Raw genomic sequence first — 16,213 nt, 5'->3', positions numbered from 1 at the left:
CATAATAAATCCGCTAGGTGTCGTTAGTTGGCGTGTTTCTACATCGCGGTATGGTTGTGTTTTTGCTGTGGTATGTAGAGGCTATACTTGCCAATCAACCTTACATTTTGCATTTTGCAAGATTTAGTTCTTATCAATTTTTAACAAATTTTTGGGAGAACTTCGTGTATTCGTTTAGTTATTATTTGTAATACACGTTGTTCTTAATAAAATTATTCCTACAATAGTACTATATAGGTACAGTCAGCTGCATAAGTATCTATACATTTTTGTACCTTGTCAAACTACCTACTAAATAAAACGTCTATGTTAGAATGAGTGAATAGGCTAGATAGCTTATGAGTTTGACAAGGGACAAAAGTGTATAGCTACTTATGCAGCTGACTGTACCTATTTCATATTTCTTCACTCTTCACTGTTTGATAATATCGACCTCTGCTAAATTTGTAGCTAGTGTAAATGTAAACCAAACCGTGTTCTAAGAATCTAAATACCACATATGCTGTGTAAGAGGAATGCAGTTTAAATGCATGACCCGAAGAAAGGCGCCAGGTTATAGCTCGTAAAATGGACCCATCGACTATTCTGCACTTTACACCGTCTTATTGTAATTCTAATTCGAAGACCCGGTCGAAAAAGAACATCTTGGGTCCAAAATCTGAAAGACTGGTACAACACCGACACCACATCCTTGTTCCGAGCAGCAGTCTCGAAGGAAAGAATAAGTCAGATGATCGCCGACCTCCGATAGGAGATGGTACCCAAAGAAGAAAAGATTGTAATTCTTAATTCTTTTCCTGAAATGGCCACCACATTTGGCTACTTACTGAAGCGGCCACACTGAGAGAAATTTTATTGTAGAAATAAAAAAATCGATTTGCAATGCCCGTTAATACTATTTTAAAATAAATCCAACAGAACCTTACTTTAAAATAATAGTGAAACATAATTATTAAAAACTTTTGTTATTTCCATATTGTAATATCTATAACATGACTTTTGTTTTTGAGGGTATTATTAAAAAATCATATGATTTACAATGCCTATTGATTTCAATACAGTATTAATTATTTTCACAAAGGCTTGTTTAATTACTATAAAACATCCAAATGTAATAACAACAAAAAACATTTTAAAATTATGGTATTACTACATTAAATAAAATTTACAGTTCCCTCATAATACCAAGTGTATCGATTTGTGAAGTTGAGTGTCGTTGCTTTGTAATTTCTTCTCTGTGTATTTTTTAACGTACAATGATAATTCCGAGTATTTCTTAATACTAAAAATTAATGTAGCCCTGATGAAAAACATACGTTTGTGAAATCAAACAAAGTTTGTAATCCCAAATGAATATTTTGTTTTTAAAAGTGACCACAATGATTATTCCGAGTATTTCATAATACTAAAAATTAATGTAGCCTTTGTTAGTGTTTAGTTCATATGCCCGCTAACAGATGTCACCATGCAATAGTCTACATCGCGGTATTAAGTTTTCTTGTGTTATAATGACTTTCTGGTACGTACTTCAACCACTAGACGGTGCTCAGATTTGGACTTTTACAAGTATCATATCGTACTTTGGTTCACAGTTCATAGTGAGATCCTAAATACGTATAGAGCATAGACTAATATTGTTTGTGGTATAGAGACGGTAGCTACGAGAGCGAAGTTGATCGAACTCGGTTTCCTTAAGCTTCATTCCCGGTGTGGCATGCGCTATGGCTATTGAGATCACAAAAACGTGTACTTGAAATTACAAAACACCCACAATATATTTAACTTCACCAATGTATTTCCTAGTCAAGACAATACTAAAGGATTATTAGAAATTACAAATTTTATGTATAATTATCACAACACAAATGTAGAATATATAAAATAGTTAGCTGAAATTACTAAACACACTACTGAATCTCAGTATGCTAATGTATTCCCTAGTCTACACATTACAAAACGAAAAATATGTTCAGTAATAATGAAAACACAAACACTAGTATCACAAAACAACGTCTGTACGTAACACAAAGTTTAGTAATATTTACAGAGGTACTACTAAAAGACACTATTTTGTTAAACTTAAAATGACAAAGTGTTATAAAATTCGCTATATCTATTGTGTAATGTCTACACATATTATTTCCTTATTTATACAAAACTGAATTTACAAAAGTCCGATTGTAACAGTAACAGTAAATTTGTTGTCCTGGGAATAACACCCATTTTAGTAACTTCAACACTATTTTTGTACTTTTTTCTCTCAGTGCAGTCATGTTAGAGGAGTAGCTGTAATGATAGGTTTTAAGTTATTAAATAAATAAATAAATAAATAAATAAATAAATGTTATGAAATACACTCGCGAACATAGAAAAAATTCCACTGAACAAAATGCCGACATTAATATTAAACTAATGGCGACAATAACATTTTAAAACATTTTTGTCTTAATTTAAATAACACTAACGTTTTGTGTTCATAATATTATTATTAATGAAAGGCGTTTTTTAAAGGTATAGACTAACTCTACCTTTAAAAGGTTTTTAAAGGTAACTTTGAAATGGACAAAACTAAGATATTTTTTTTATTAATAATAATAAAAATCATTTATTCAAGTAAGAAGTATGATGTGAAATTTACTTTATTGGAAAGACTTCTGGCATTATAATTTAAATATAATTTCTGGCATATTATCTTAAAAACACCTCTACACAACGTATCAAGGCGTACATTCGGTGAATAAGATAAAGATTTGATACAATGATTTGAACAAAATAAGATTGCCGTCGATCCCGATTTTCATGAGCTAATTTTGGTACCGAATAGAAATAAAATTATATTCAGAGTTTCGCGTTATCTGAAAACTTTGAGAGTCCATAAACTAAATAAAAGCACCGCCAACTAAATAGAGATGAAAAGTTCGTGACAAATTCAAGATTTTATACTGAAACTGAAAACTTTTTAATCCGCCGTAAATTCAGGGGGTCACTCTCTACATCGACGAACGAACGAAAGATAATTTTCACGCAATCAGCAAGCTTAGTACAAGAAGATAGAGCCGTGGTTCGCGCAGCGCTCCGAAGCTTCGGAAAATCAAAACTGCAGCACTAACCACGACTCTATTTCGTTGTATTAAGCGTGCTGGTTGCGTGAAAATTTTTGTTCGGTCTTTGGTCCATTCAGAGAGAGACCCCCTGGTTCCTTAAAAAAAGTTTTGATTTGCTTACGGGCGCTCTGGTATCGAACATGAAAGGAAAATTATAAAACAGAAATACGACATATTTTGCCCAAAACTTTATTAATTTATGCTGACCTTTTTATACATACCTATTGAATTTAGCCTCACAAATAAAGATGGGAGTTATAAGTTTGTAATTAAGTTATGTGCCTGCCTCCTGTCTATCTTCCTTAAATAAGTATATTATGTATAGTACTCTAACTTCTATTATGGGCCTCTTAGGTACTCTCAGCTAATTAATAGATTCCTGAATGGTAAGTGCGAGTTTTTACATCGTTCGTAAAAAAAAATGTGAAAGTGTATGGCACTGAGCTAGTTCAGATACCTACTGCTAGGTGGCGTCTCTCCCGCACCATACAAATTCTCGTTTACACGTTCTCGAAAACTGAGTAAAAACTCACACTCCCCATACAGAACGGAAACTTCTAAAACCGCAGCTTAACCCTTCAGGAGAACTAAGTAAAAGGAATCGCGGAAAATCCAGCGCCTAAATAGTTAAACTCTATATTTTAAATCGTAAAATGTAGTTTTAGTGTGAAAGTTGTACGAAACGCTTCTCTGTAGTTTGCTGCTACTAGCATCGAGCGGAGAAGTACTGACTCACCCATCTCCAAAATGAACCTTTAAGGTTTATGCATATTATGTGAAGCCGTATACATGGTATTTCAAAAGTTTTTCAGACCCCTTCGCATGAATTTTCATCGTAAACGTGAAGTAGAATTCATCGAGTAATTTTGTATCAAAATATGAACAGCGCCCCTGGCGGTCGGTAGCAGAACTAAAAATTTTCTACAAAAGTCATCGAGTAATTTTACTTCACGTTCACGATGAAAATTCATGCTAAGGGGTCTGGACGCTTACGTGTAAACTGTTTACCTACTGGGAACCCATCCTTAGTAGTTTCTAAACCGTCACAGTAGCTTATTGACCCACAAAGGAAAAGCTCAAGAAACACAACAATTTACCGTGTCCCATTTGTCCTGAACTAATGTCCCTCGTAACATCCATTCAATATTAATAGACGTAACATTAGTCCCTCTTAGTCCCTCCCCGCGGACCCTCCCCGGCAGATCAAAGGGGAAATAGTAAGAAAATAAAACGCACTTCCTGACAATGCCATTGGGTAAGTAATTTCAGTTTTACAGTACACCCGCCTTATTCATTGAAAGAGTTATACAAGCGTGAGAAATGAAAAAAATCCACTTAAAAAATGTCGACACCAAACTGGGCAATTTTTTTCTAACACTTTATTAAGGCCCTGTTTCACAATGTCTGGTTAGTGTTATTGTTTTTTTTAACAGTGACAGCATGCATTTTTTCTCACAGGTAGCCACTAACCAGACATTGTGAAAGAGGGCCTAAAAATAGTAAAAAAACTTGTTTGCGTATAATATTTGTATGAAATATGTGAACTTTGATCCTAAACCAGAAATATCCTTAATCTACGTTTTACAATACGGAGGAACACGACACATAAATGATTGTAGCTGAAAACTATAATAGGAATCTAGAGTTACAATTTTCTACAGTGCCAGTGCCACAAACTTATCTGTTCCGGTGACAGCTCACGTAAATGTGTAATAAGATTTTAAATTTGCCAGTAGTGGTAATTCGCTCTTGTGGTTTCAATAAACCCATCTAATCTTTATCAATATATAATTCACTAGCTGTTCCCGCGGGCTTCGCTTCGCCTTAAACAGTTTTCCCGTGGGAATTCCGGGATAAAAAGTAGGGGTCTTTCTCAGGGTCTAGACCATATGTATACCAAATTTCATTCAAATCCGTCCAGTAGTTTTGGCGTGAAAGAGTAACAGACAGACACAGTTACTTTCGCATTTATTATATATTAGTTAGGATTAGTAAATAATGAGATATGGATCAATTTAGTTCGCTCTCACCGGAACAGATAAATTTGTCGGACTGTATTGCAGGACGTCTATTCTTACGTTACGTGGCCTACAATCGATTCTCGCCCAACCCAACCGTTTTAAATACAAAGAAAATGCGAATAAATAAAGTTTTATTTACACACACAAAATGTACGCGCCAACTTTATATTGGTTTAGGACCATCGATTCTCGTTAGTACAAACATAAAATAAGTCGGTATTGTACCATAATATTCAGTTCAACAATTTCGGCCAATATCTGTTTTAGTAAAACATTAATGTAAATTTAAAAAATAAATATTTACTTTTTTAGTAGGTAATAATTATTATTCTGGTGCGTTTTTAAGTGTACTTCAATACTGCAGATGGTGTTATTAAGCTAGTCTTTTCCGTTTAGGAGTAATTTATGATCTGTTTAGATATAGACAGACAAACACTAATTCAGTAAATTAGCTTAATTTCGTCTATTTATTTCATCAAATTTGTATGAAACGACGAGCATTTCCCACCTTCATTTCAACTTTTATTAATCCGTAAAATATTAAGTAGCATCCGTCCTGGGTATTTTATGAATAAATAAATCTGTTTGAGTTCCCAAATACTTATACTTTGTTTAAACCTCCCCGAGTTTAGATAAGTATTTAATCCGAATCCATCAAAATTAATTTACAGGTGTACAACACAACTAAGTAATGTACAAAATTAAAAGTTTTTCCCGTTCTCAGTCCTTCCCTTAAAGGATTAAATTCAGCGTTAACTGAGAAAGTTTTTAAGAGTTTTGGCACAGTGTGTATAAGTACTTTTACACAGTGGAGAAGGAGCCGGCAATACTTGGTCTAAATTTTAGTTATTTAAGTGCATTCGTGCAGAAGCAAAGTACCATATTCTTGTTGTATGTATGTGTGTATATTTGTCACATGTTAGAATTTGTACCATGAAAGATAAAATCCTATCGATTATCCTAACTAATATTATAAATGCGAAAGTAACTGTGTCTGTCTGTCTGTCTGTTACTCTTTCACGCAAAAACTACTGAACGGATTTGAATGAAATTTAGTATACATACGGCCTAGACCCTGGGAAAGAACATAGGCTACTTTTTATCCCGGAATTCCCACGGGAAACTTTTTAAGGCGAAGCGAAGCGCGCGGGGACAGCTAGTTTATTATAATTCCTATTATTTGTTTGTATATTTTATTTTTCGTGGGCTTTTCAATGCCAACTAATAACACAAACAAGTTTTATTAAATATGCATTTATTATCTTTTAAATAATAAATGTTAAAGCAAAATAAGCTAACAGTCTTTTTTACCTTTCTTTATTCTTTATTACTGATCTCACCATAGAACAACGAGACTAGTATGTACTTGTTATTCTATGGTCTCACTTTACTGTGGCCACCGATACTTTTTTTAATTCTTAATCTCTAAAAGACGCTGAAGATCTTGAATTGTGCTTCTTCCATTTTAGTACTTACGCGAGCATCCACGGTTTTAGGTTGCACTTTTGTTGTTTTAAATCTACTTAGTTCAAACCGATTCTTTGTTTTAACTAGACCGATACTTTTTTATTTTTGTATAAAATAATTATTTAAATAAATGTAGAGTTTCACGTTAACCTTCAATTTGCTGCCTTAAAAATTATATGCAAAGAGAACATCTACCCTACCACCACCGACACATTAGAAATTAACAATCCATAAGCACATAAGCACCGTCGCCCGCCTGTCGAACATTATGTCAGAACCATACAAGTTACGTCAAATAAGCGCTGCTTAAGGATTGTAAGAACCACTTAAAAAGTACCCCAATGAACAACCACCAACCAAAAGCGGGAGGGTATAAAAATTATGGGGTGTGAGGGCGCGCGTGACAATTTATATGTTTACCCTTTAATGTCAACTGTGCCTCAAGAGGCCACTGTCAAATACTGGACATCCACCCTTGTCATGCTGGCCGAGCCACTGTTTGCTCTACCAAAAGGGGACGGTGTGTGCCCACATCACCCTATTTGTATTTTTTGTAAATTTAGGACCGTAGGTGCTGTGATTTGAATATTAAAACACGTTTTTGTTGGCTTAATGCTAACGGTAATTTTGTTGTATTTTTATTTTAAAATGATCTAGACCTATGGATTTCCTATGGATTTCTATATGTCGAGTAAGCATTTTTAAACAGTAACCTAGTTTCATTCGTTTTTTTATAGAAAACAATGATAAAGATAAAGATAAAATACACTTTATTGCACACAAAACGAAATAGTATCACAAACATAGAAAAGAAAAATGGTACAATTGGCGGCCTTATTACTAAAAGTAATCTCTTCCAGACAACCACATTGAAATGAAATATAAAGTATAAAGAAAGGGGTAACGTGTGACAAGACAAGAGAAAATACAACATAATTACTATGAACAATGTGTAAATACCTACATACAATAATACTTAAATATATTATGAACATATATAAATACTTTAAACCTACATAGCTATTAATAATTATATACCTAGACCTTATATGTAATAATACAATACATACATAAATAAATATTATGCTGGTTTATTCTAATCTGGATAAGCTAAATTTAAGTAATGCTGTCTGAGCTTGTTTTTGAAGGATGGTAGAGAGGGTGCGAGTCTGATTTCCATGGGCAGATCGTTCCATAATTTAACAGCCTGAAAAGTGAAGGAACCCTCATAAAACACCGTGGTGCAAGAGGGAACATGAAGGCGAAAGTTATGAGATGAACGTAGTGAGCGGCTGTGTGTGGAGCATCTCAACTCAAAACGCTCCTTAAGGTATGTTGGGGAACAAGGATTGAACAGTACCGAATAAAGTAGTGAAAGTATGTGAGTATTCCGTCGAAGACGAATTGGGAGCCACTTGAGTTTTTGTCGGAATACAGATACATGGTCATATTTTCTTAAGCCAAATATGAATCGTATGCAATAATTTTGAAGACGCTCAAGCTTGTTAAGTTGCTCCTCAGTGAGATCAGCGATAGCTGGCATCGGCATAGTCAAGAACGGGAAGAAGGAGTGATTGAGCTAAAGCAATTTTGGTGGAGGTAGGAAGGAAATTGCGTAGTCTTCGAAGTGATCCCCCGGAAGCAAACATCCTCCGGCTAACCGCCTCCAGCTGAGGACTCCATGTCAGAAACTTGTCAAAAATAACGCCAAGATTCCTGACCGTATCACTATAGGGTACATGAACCCCGTCAAAATAAATTGGCGGCACCATCCGAAGAAAATTATTGTTCATCAACCTAGAACTTCCAATAAGAATAACTTGAGTTTTCTTCGGATTGACCATAAGGCCATGGTGTTTACTCCAGTCTACTATTTTAGTTAGGTCAGTGTTCATAGTATCAATTGCTTGAGCTAGATTAGAAGGAGAAGCGTGTGCATAAATCTGGAGATCGTCTGCATAAAGATGGTAGGAAGAAATCAGCTTATCAGAAATGGAGTTAATAAAAATAGCGAAGAGCAGAGGAGATAGCACACCACCTTGTGGGACACCGGCTGTGATATCACACCATTGGGAGTATGAATCCTCAATGCGTATACGCTGCCGTCACCCCTGCAGATAACTGCGAAACCAGTCAATTACCATTGGAGATATGTTAAGTGATCGAAGTATTCCTAGCAAGATTTCGAAGTTAACAGTATTGAAGGCATTACTAAAGTCTAACAAGGAGAGGATTGTGATTTTACCATTGTCCATGCCCTGGCAAATGTCATCAGAGATCTTAACGAGCGCTGTGACAGTGCTATGGCCAGGGCAAAAACCGGATTGGTAAGGATTCATAAGGTTATTGCGGGTAAGGAAATTGGATAGTTGGAAATGTACAAGGCGTTCTAGGACTTTTGAAAGGAAAGGAAGAATAGATATGGGGCGATAATCGGAAAATGAGGTTGGGTTGGATTTCTTAGGTAAAGGGACAACTTGAGCTTCTTTCCAGGCAGAGGGAAATATACCACAGGAAATAGAGGAATTGAGGATATTTGTGATGATGGGAAGGATAATGTCTAGGATAGGGATTATCATGTTACGACTTAAACTGTCGCTTCCAATTGCATTGGAAGTAATAGAAATAATGACCTTCTTAACATCACAATTGGAAAATTGACTTAAATGGAAAGAAGGAAAGTCAGGGGTTGGTAAGGCTGATAGGCGACCGAGTGTACTAGATTTCACGGCATCATTCATGGCCGAAGACGATGAGAAATGTGAATTCAAGGATTCAATGTCTAAATCTTTACGGATAGAATTGTTACGAGATGCAATGCTTTTTGACATTCTAGAGTACTCTTGTGTGTAGGTTTTTTATGTAACCTAATGATTTCACAAACTCATAATTCTATACCTATTCTTAGTTGCTCATAGTGACAACATTATGGACAGGCATTGTTTCACCCCTGGTTTCCATAGAGTGATGTATTTACCTACCTTAGATTAACAATAAACAAAGAAGATGATGTACAAAAGTAAACTAAAGACTGTCCGCCAAAAAGATTTTTTGTTACTGTCAAGCCGTTTTATAATAAGTGCAACCCATGACAACTATTGTACCAATGAATAAAGTCACAAATCTCTAACCGAACTAATCCAAAATAAGAGCTCAGTGGTGGAAGTGGGGTGTTATTTGTCGAGACGTTTCTTTTGCACTGACAATCCATCTGGTTCGTATTAAAATATCTTTGACTAACACGAAAGCGACTACTTACTGGAATCAAAATATTTGTGTGGCGTGCCGGCTGGTAAATAAAATATTTGGTTTGTTCAAGCATCAATGCTATGTCGATCGTTAATTTAATAATAAAATGAAAACACTGAGTGGTCACGTTATTTTTGTTTTGATAGTTTTGGTTGTTTTCGAGTTATGTTACTTATATACAGCTTTCTACTTTTAGAAATTCATAAGAAGAGCTACAGCCGTTTTCCCGTGGAAGAGTTCTCAACAAATTGAAAACATCTGTTAGTCGCGTCATAACTCTCTCAGCACAAGCTTGCTTGTGTTGGGGTCCACCAACCCGCACTAGGCCAGCGTGGTGGACTAGGCCTGAAACACTGCCTTCATTGGAAGAAGAGTCAGTTATGTTTCTGTGTGTGATGTCCGATTCTTTGAATTCTTTCATATTGTGACTATCTAAAGTTATCGAATTGCCAATCAGAGGTTTGTTCACACGAAAGCGCCTTTTTCCAAAGTCGTTAATTTTACCTTTGAAAAAAGCCTATCTACCTAGCAGCCTAGCACCTACAACCTACAACAACTAGCATGTTTTTTTTCATAATTTTCTAAAATATTTAATAACCCGTACATATTTTTAATGTTTGATACATCCTATCATATCCAGACAGTATTAAAATGCTGCAGGGTGTTTAAGTTAGGTTTATTATATTTATTCGTTAAGTAGTGAAGTGCCTATATTTTATATTCATCGTGACTACATTTAGTTATTTATTTTATTTAAAAAAAATTACACTTTTTAAATAAACGCTTTGAACATAAAATATGACATATAGAATAGAATAGAACATATGACATTTTTATTGCTTAAAATATATTTACCCAACTGCCGAAGGAGGAGGGTAATGTTTTTTTATGTAACCGCCTTAACCTACAAATCTTAAGTTTATTAATATATTCATAGGATGTCAAGGTGAGGAATTTATTCTTGATATGGCCTGTATTCAGAATTGTGGCTTCCTAATGTGGTGCGGGTGGGGTAGTATTTTAAAGTTTTTTTTATTAATATTATATACTTTATGACTTTTAGTAAATGATTCCAGTTGTAGAATATAGAAATGTGTAAAAATAAATTACATCTTCTGAATATCGATTTCGATTGCTTTTCATTTATCGATACTCGATAATTTCCATTCGGTGTCCCATCCCTATCTTAAACAGACGATGACAGGAAATGTTTGTTTCCCGCGGTGTATTTGGCGAAACGGAAATTGGCAAAATTTCCCCGTATGGCGTATCCATCACCGGCCCACTGTACATAATATAATAAAACGAAATAAAAGGAAATGAATTTAATTCACTTAAATATCTTAAATCTTCATCTACATTATTTATCCAGGAATTTGTGTTTGGTATTCACGTTTTTAAGGGATGATTTTTGAAAAGTCAGTTAAAATACTTATACATATATTAGTAAAAAAAAATAATGTTCCTGTCACTAATACAGATTTCAGACCTACCTGAATAGAGCCTAACCCATGAGCACGACCACGAGCCAAATGTAAAGAAATCGAACCCGGGATCCCGACACAAGAGTCAAACTTATGTATTAACCACTGCGCAATCCGGTGATGTACAGTCTAAAAGAATCTAATTTTTAGCGTGATGAAAGGAAATGAATTAGGCAGTCAGAATAGCGTCAGTCACTGACTGCCCAGGATGCCCTGACGTAGGTATATAATATAGATAGATAGATAGATAAAGCGTTTATTTGATCCACTTTCTTACATACACAACAAATCACAATGACAGATATACACATTTGTACTAATAAGTAAATAGTAGCTATGATAAAGACAGGTTTGTACTTAGCAGGTTGTGTGTTGAAGCGGACCAAAAGGGTGAAGTAACTCAGCGTGGATGTTTACTCCAGGAGCAAACCGCTGATTTTCAGTTACCTCCCATTAAATTGTGAGCAAAAACTACTTAGATACTATAAATACGAGATGTACGAGTAAAGTCCAGTTCATACGTCACTCGGGAAGGCTCCTTTCGTACATCCCAAGATGTTAATGCAGAGCTGAGAAAAACAAATTATAAAATATGTAGAGCGAACCCACCCGACCCTACTGCTGCGGCAAAATGTTTAAGAATGACTTAATCCGCCTGCTAGGGGTCAAAGACCGACTTTATGATTTGGGACCAAAAGGGTCTTCCGAATAGGGAATTAACCTCTTTACATACTGAAGTAGGACATGTGGAATGTACAACATTTGTACAGCAGCTTAAAATTTCAAAGGAAAAAAATTGCTGCACAAATTGAATTAAAAAAAAAATTTTTATATTTAAAAAAAAAGATTACACCGGGGTCTAGAAACTCGAACCTACTAAGCCTCTTCCAACAAAAAAGCACTCTGTAAGAGACACGCGGCTTACAGCGGCTTAACTCCAGCGAGCCAGGTGCGGACTTACACCCTCTCAATTTCACCACTAGAGCTGAAAAATATACCACTTCACCCGTTTATATCGACTAAGACCTGTAAAAAAACTACACTCACAAGCAATGATAAAGTTCCACTTGCTGGTCACTGAGACATTTTAATTGCTCTTGAGTGTACTATCAATAATAATTTCTGATAGAAATTGTAATTTCTTGGCAGAATGCTACAGTGGTTAGTTACACAGTAAGCAAATTTGACTGTTGTTGTGCCAAGAGATGGGTCTCTGCACTGTACTATGGATGCACGGTATTTTTAAACTCAGATAAAATTGATAGTTTTGTTGAGTCTGAAAGACAACACGTGAAATTTGGATGGACTATTGCTTTCTGCCTACCGTGCACTGCAACCGAAGCATAGAAAAAGCATGAGTGACTGTGTGTGGGTATTCACTATCAATTTAGACAGAAAGCGATAGCCATTTCATTTGATACGACATTTGATTTGAACGTCTCCCGGCCCAGCCCCGGCCATATCAACAGCCTGGTCGAAAATCGACGACGAATGGCGTAGTGGTTAGTGACCTGACTACTGAGCCGATGGTCCCGGGTTCGATTCCCGGCTGGGGCAGATATTTGTTTAAACACAGATATTTGTTCTCAGGTCTTGGATGTGCCCGTAAAATGGCAATAGGCCCGCCCCCTATTACATTGGGACTAACATAACACTCTGGCGAAAAGTGGGTGCAGCAATGCACCTCTGCCTACCCCGCAAGGTAGTACATTAGTACAAGGCGTGAGTGCGTGTTTTTTTTTTTTTTGGGCGATAATCTTCAAAAAACTTAGTACACTATTTGTGAGTAAGCAGCAGTAATTTGCGGACCACACGGACCTGCCATTAGGCCCGGAACTGCGGACGACCCGGAGGTTTTTGCACACACGCAAGTGCCCTTATTATGTAACTTTAGAGGCATTTGCTATGGAAGCGCTGCAGTTACACTCACGAGAGTCATGAGCAGTGAGAGAGCAATGAAAAAGTTTCAACGGTTTACAAAGTGCCAATATCTGTTTAGGAGTAATTAAGTGCTATTGTCACTAGAACTTTTGAATATGATCACTGAATATTTAGGTAAGTGAAATCATATAATATTTATTACTTACCGTCTAAATTGCAATATTTTATGTATTTTTTTATCACGAGTATCTTGCACAGCAGCAAACTTGTGTACATTTTCTAACAAAGCAAAGATGCAACTCCCTAGCTTTACGAAAACGATAAACGATGACTCGTCTCATGTGAACCGATTCCATTGCATGACAGGATGTCTACTGTAACTTGACAAACAACGAACGAACGAGAGCTGTCCTGCAGTACTGCTTACAAGGCTTAGATTAACAATATACGAACAAGATGGTGTGTCACATACAAAACAAAGCAAAAAACTGTCCGTAATTTGCTTACTGTCCAACCGTTTCAAGTTCAACCTAATAACAACTATTGTACCAATGAATAGAGAATCACAAATCTTCTAACCGAACCAATGCAAAATAAAAGCTCAGTAGTAGAAGTGAGGTTTTATTTTATCGTGACGTTTCTTTAGCACTGACACTCTATCTTTATCAATTGTTAATCTAAGTTACAACGAGATGAAGTCGTGGTTAGCACAGCAGCACTCCGAAACTTCGTTTGCCGAAAGCGAAGGGCTAGCACGGGGCGCATTTTAGACGTGACAAAAGTTTTGCATCGCGCTCAATCACATCGCGCAGCCTCAAGAGCGAGCGCGACGAAGAACTTTTGTCACGTCTTAATAGCGTCCCGTGCTAGCTAAGCAGGAGTAGCCCCCTTAATTCACAATTCACACACGGCCATCCGACCCCAAGCTAGGCAGACCATGTATTATGGGTGTCGGACAGCTGATACATCTACACAAATACATAGATACATATTAAATATAAATACATATCAACACCCAAGACCCGAGTACAAATATTTGTCTTTAAGCAAATATCTACCCCAGCCGGGAATCGAACCCGAGACCTTCGGCATAGCAGTCAGGGCCACTAACCACTACGCCATTCGACTGTCCTTGTCAACTGACAGTTACGTAATAGGACTGCTGTACCCTATAAATCTCCGTGAGTGGCTCGTTAGTGGGCGCAGTCGATCCGTCGAGATGGACGGAACCCTCCATTTTATTCCTTTGCTTTTTACGATTTCGCAGCAATTTGCTTGTTGGGTTGTGTTTAAATTGTTGAGATTGCGTGAAGAGTCGTGACTTAATTTTAACCCCTGGAACATTTGGGACAAGACTTGTGGGTATCTTTAAGTAAGTTCCTACGAAATCAACTGATTACATACGTTTGTATGGTAACTGATCTTAATAAGAACCTAAGTTTATATTAAGCTCCATCGTTTTGATTACTATTTAATAATGTAGTACTTAAGTAATTATTTACATATACCTACATTGTATGCATTACTTGTTCAACCTAAAAAATATCCGTCCTTTCTCTTTCTTCACCTTTTTCTAAAGTCAAACTAACAAAGATAAATAAGTATTTTATTGTCTTTAAATACTGAAGTTTTACAGATTTCTTTCTATCATTTACGGGGGCTGTTAACCTCAAATAATGGGCATCGTTAACCTCTTTATAGAATTATTTATAAATATGAATTCTAAAAGAATTTAAAAACTTTTAAAAGTTAATAACCCATATGATATTAATAAAAAAGTTATATTGTGAAGAACCGGTTTTTTTTATTAAAGTTGTTACTCGTATAAATAGTTTGCTCAAGTAGTTTATTTAAATTCAGTAAGAATATAAATTTACTATACAATTTATAGATTCAATAGCTCGGGGTCGCTCACTTAGCTAGTAAGCGATCTGGCCAATATAATTATTACCAATTCACAATTGATTTAGATATCACAAAATGCTATCTAAATTAATTATACATACATACATATTATCATAATCAGCACACAGCACAATCAATCTTACTGCCTGAATAATAAGGCCCGAAATACATAAGTCATGAGCTCGATGCGGTCGAATGCAATGATAAGGATGCGATAACATACCTATGTCAAGCAGACCCTGAGATAACACATACGACCTATGTGCGACATACCTGGGGAACTATTCTGGTAATAACCCCCGAATTCATTGACCTTGTCCCCTGGTGTTAGGCCAGCTCCCGAGGAGAGCAGCAATACTCTGTCCTCGGCCTTCCTCATTTAGGCACCATTTTTACCCCCGAATTTATAGAATGAACTATAAACTTACAAGAGGCATACAAGCGTCATCGTGATACTGGAATTCAGAATTTTCTGTCTAACACCAAGAGACGAACTTTGAGAGAGGATTATGTCCAGAATTGGATGATTACTGGCTGATGACGATGATGATGAAGGTGCCTAATAATTCTTTGATTTTCCCACGCAAAATTTTAATAATACCCTTTCGAAAATCGCCCTTTGTAGCCCTAATAGACTATGTGAATTTAATAAGTTTTTATACCAAATTAATTACAGAGATATAAGTAGTCCTATACCTATTATCATCAGACACAAGCCAGTCTCTTTATGATCTGAATAGGTACCGCATGACATTAGCTGCCGCGGCCGGGTATCAACCCCAGAGCTTACGGCACAACAGTCAGGCTCACTAACCACTACACCACCCCCACCAGCACGGTCTTCGCATTAGTAGAACAAGTACAATCGCGTAGTAAATACCGCGAGATATGCCAGCTGTAATGTGCTGCATGAATGTGTAATTATGAGCCCGACTGTACGTATTGAATTATGCTGATCATAGATAAATATGCGAGGGATAAGCGGCTGGCTTCGGCTTTACGGGGCTAATATACATAATAGCTATATACAGGGGGTGATACTCTTCTACAAGGAATTAAGGGTAAGAGTAGAGACCCTTGGTCCTTTTGACTATTCGTGAAT

This window comes from Plutella xylostella, chromosome 18 (assembly GCF_932276165.1).
Source record: "Plutella xylostella chromosome 18, ilPluXylo3.1, whole genome shotgun sequence".
NCBI lineage: Eukaryota > Metazoa > Arthropoda > Insecta > Lepidoptera > Plutellidae > Plutella > Plutella xylostella.
Note: the sequence above shows the minus strand (reverse complement) of the source record.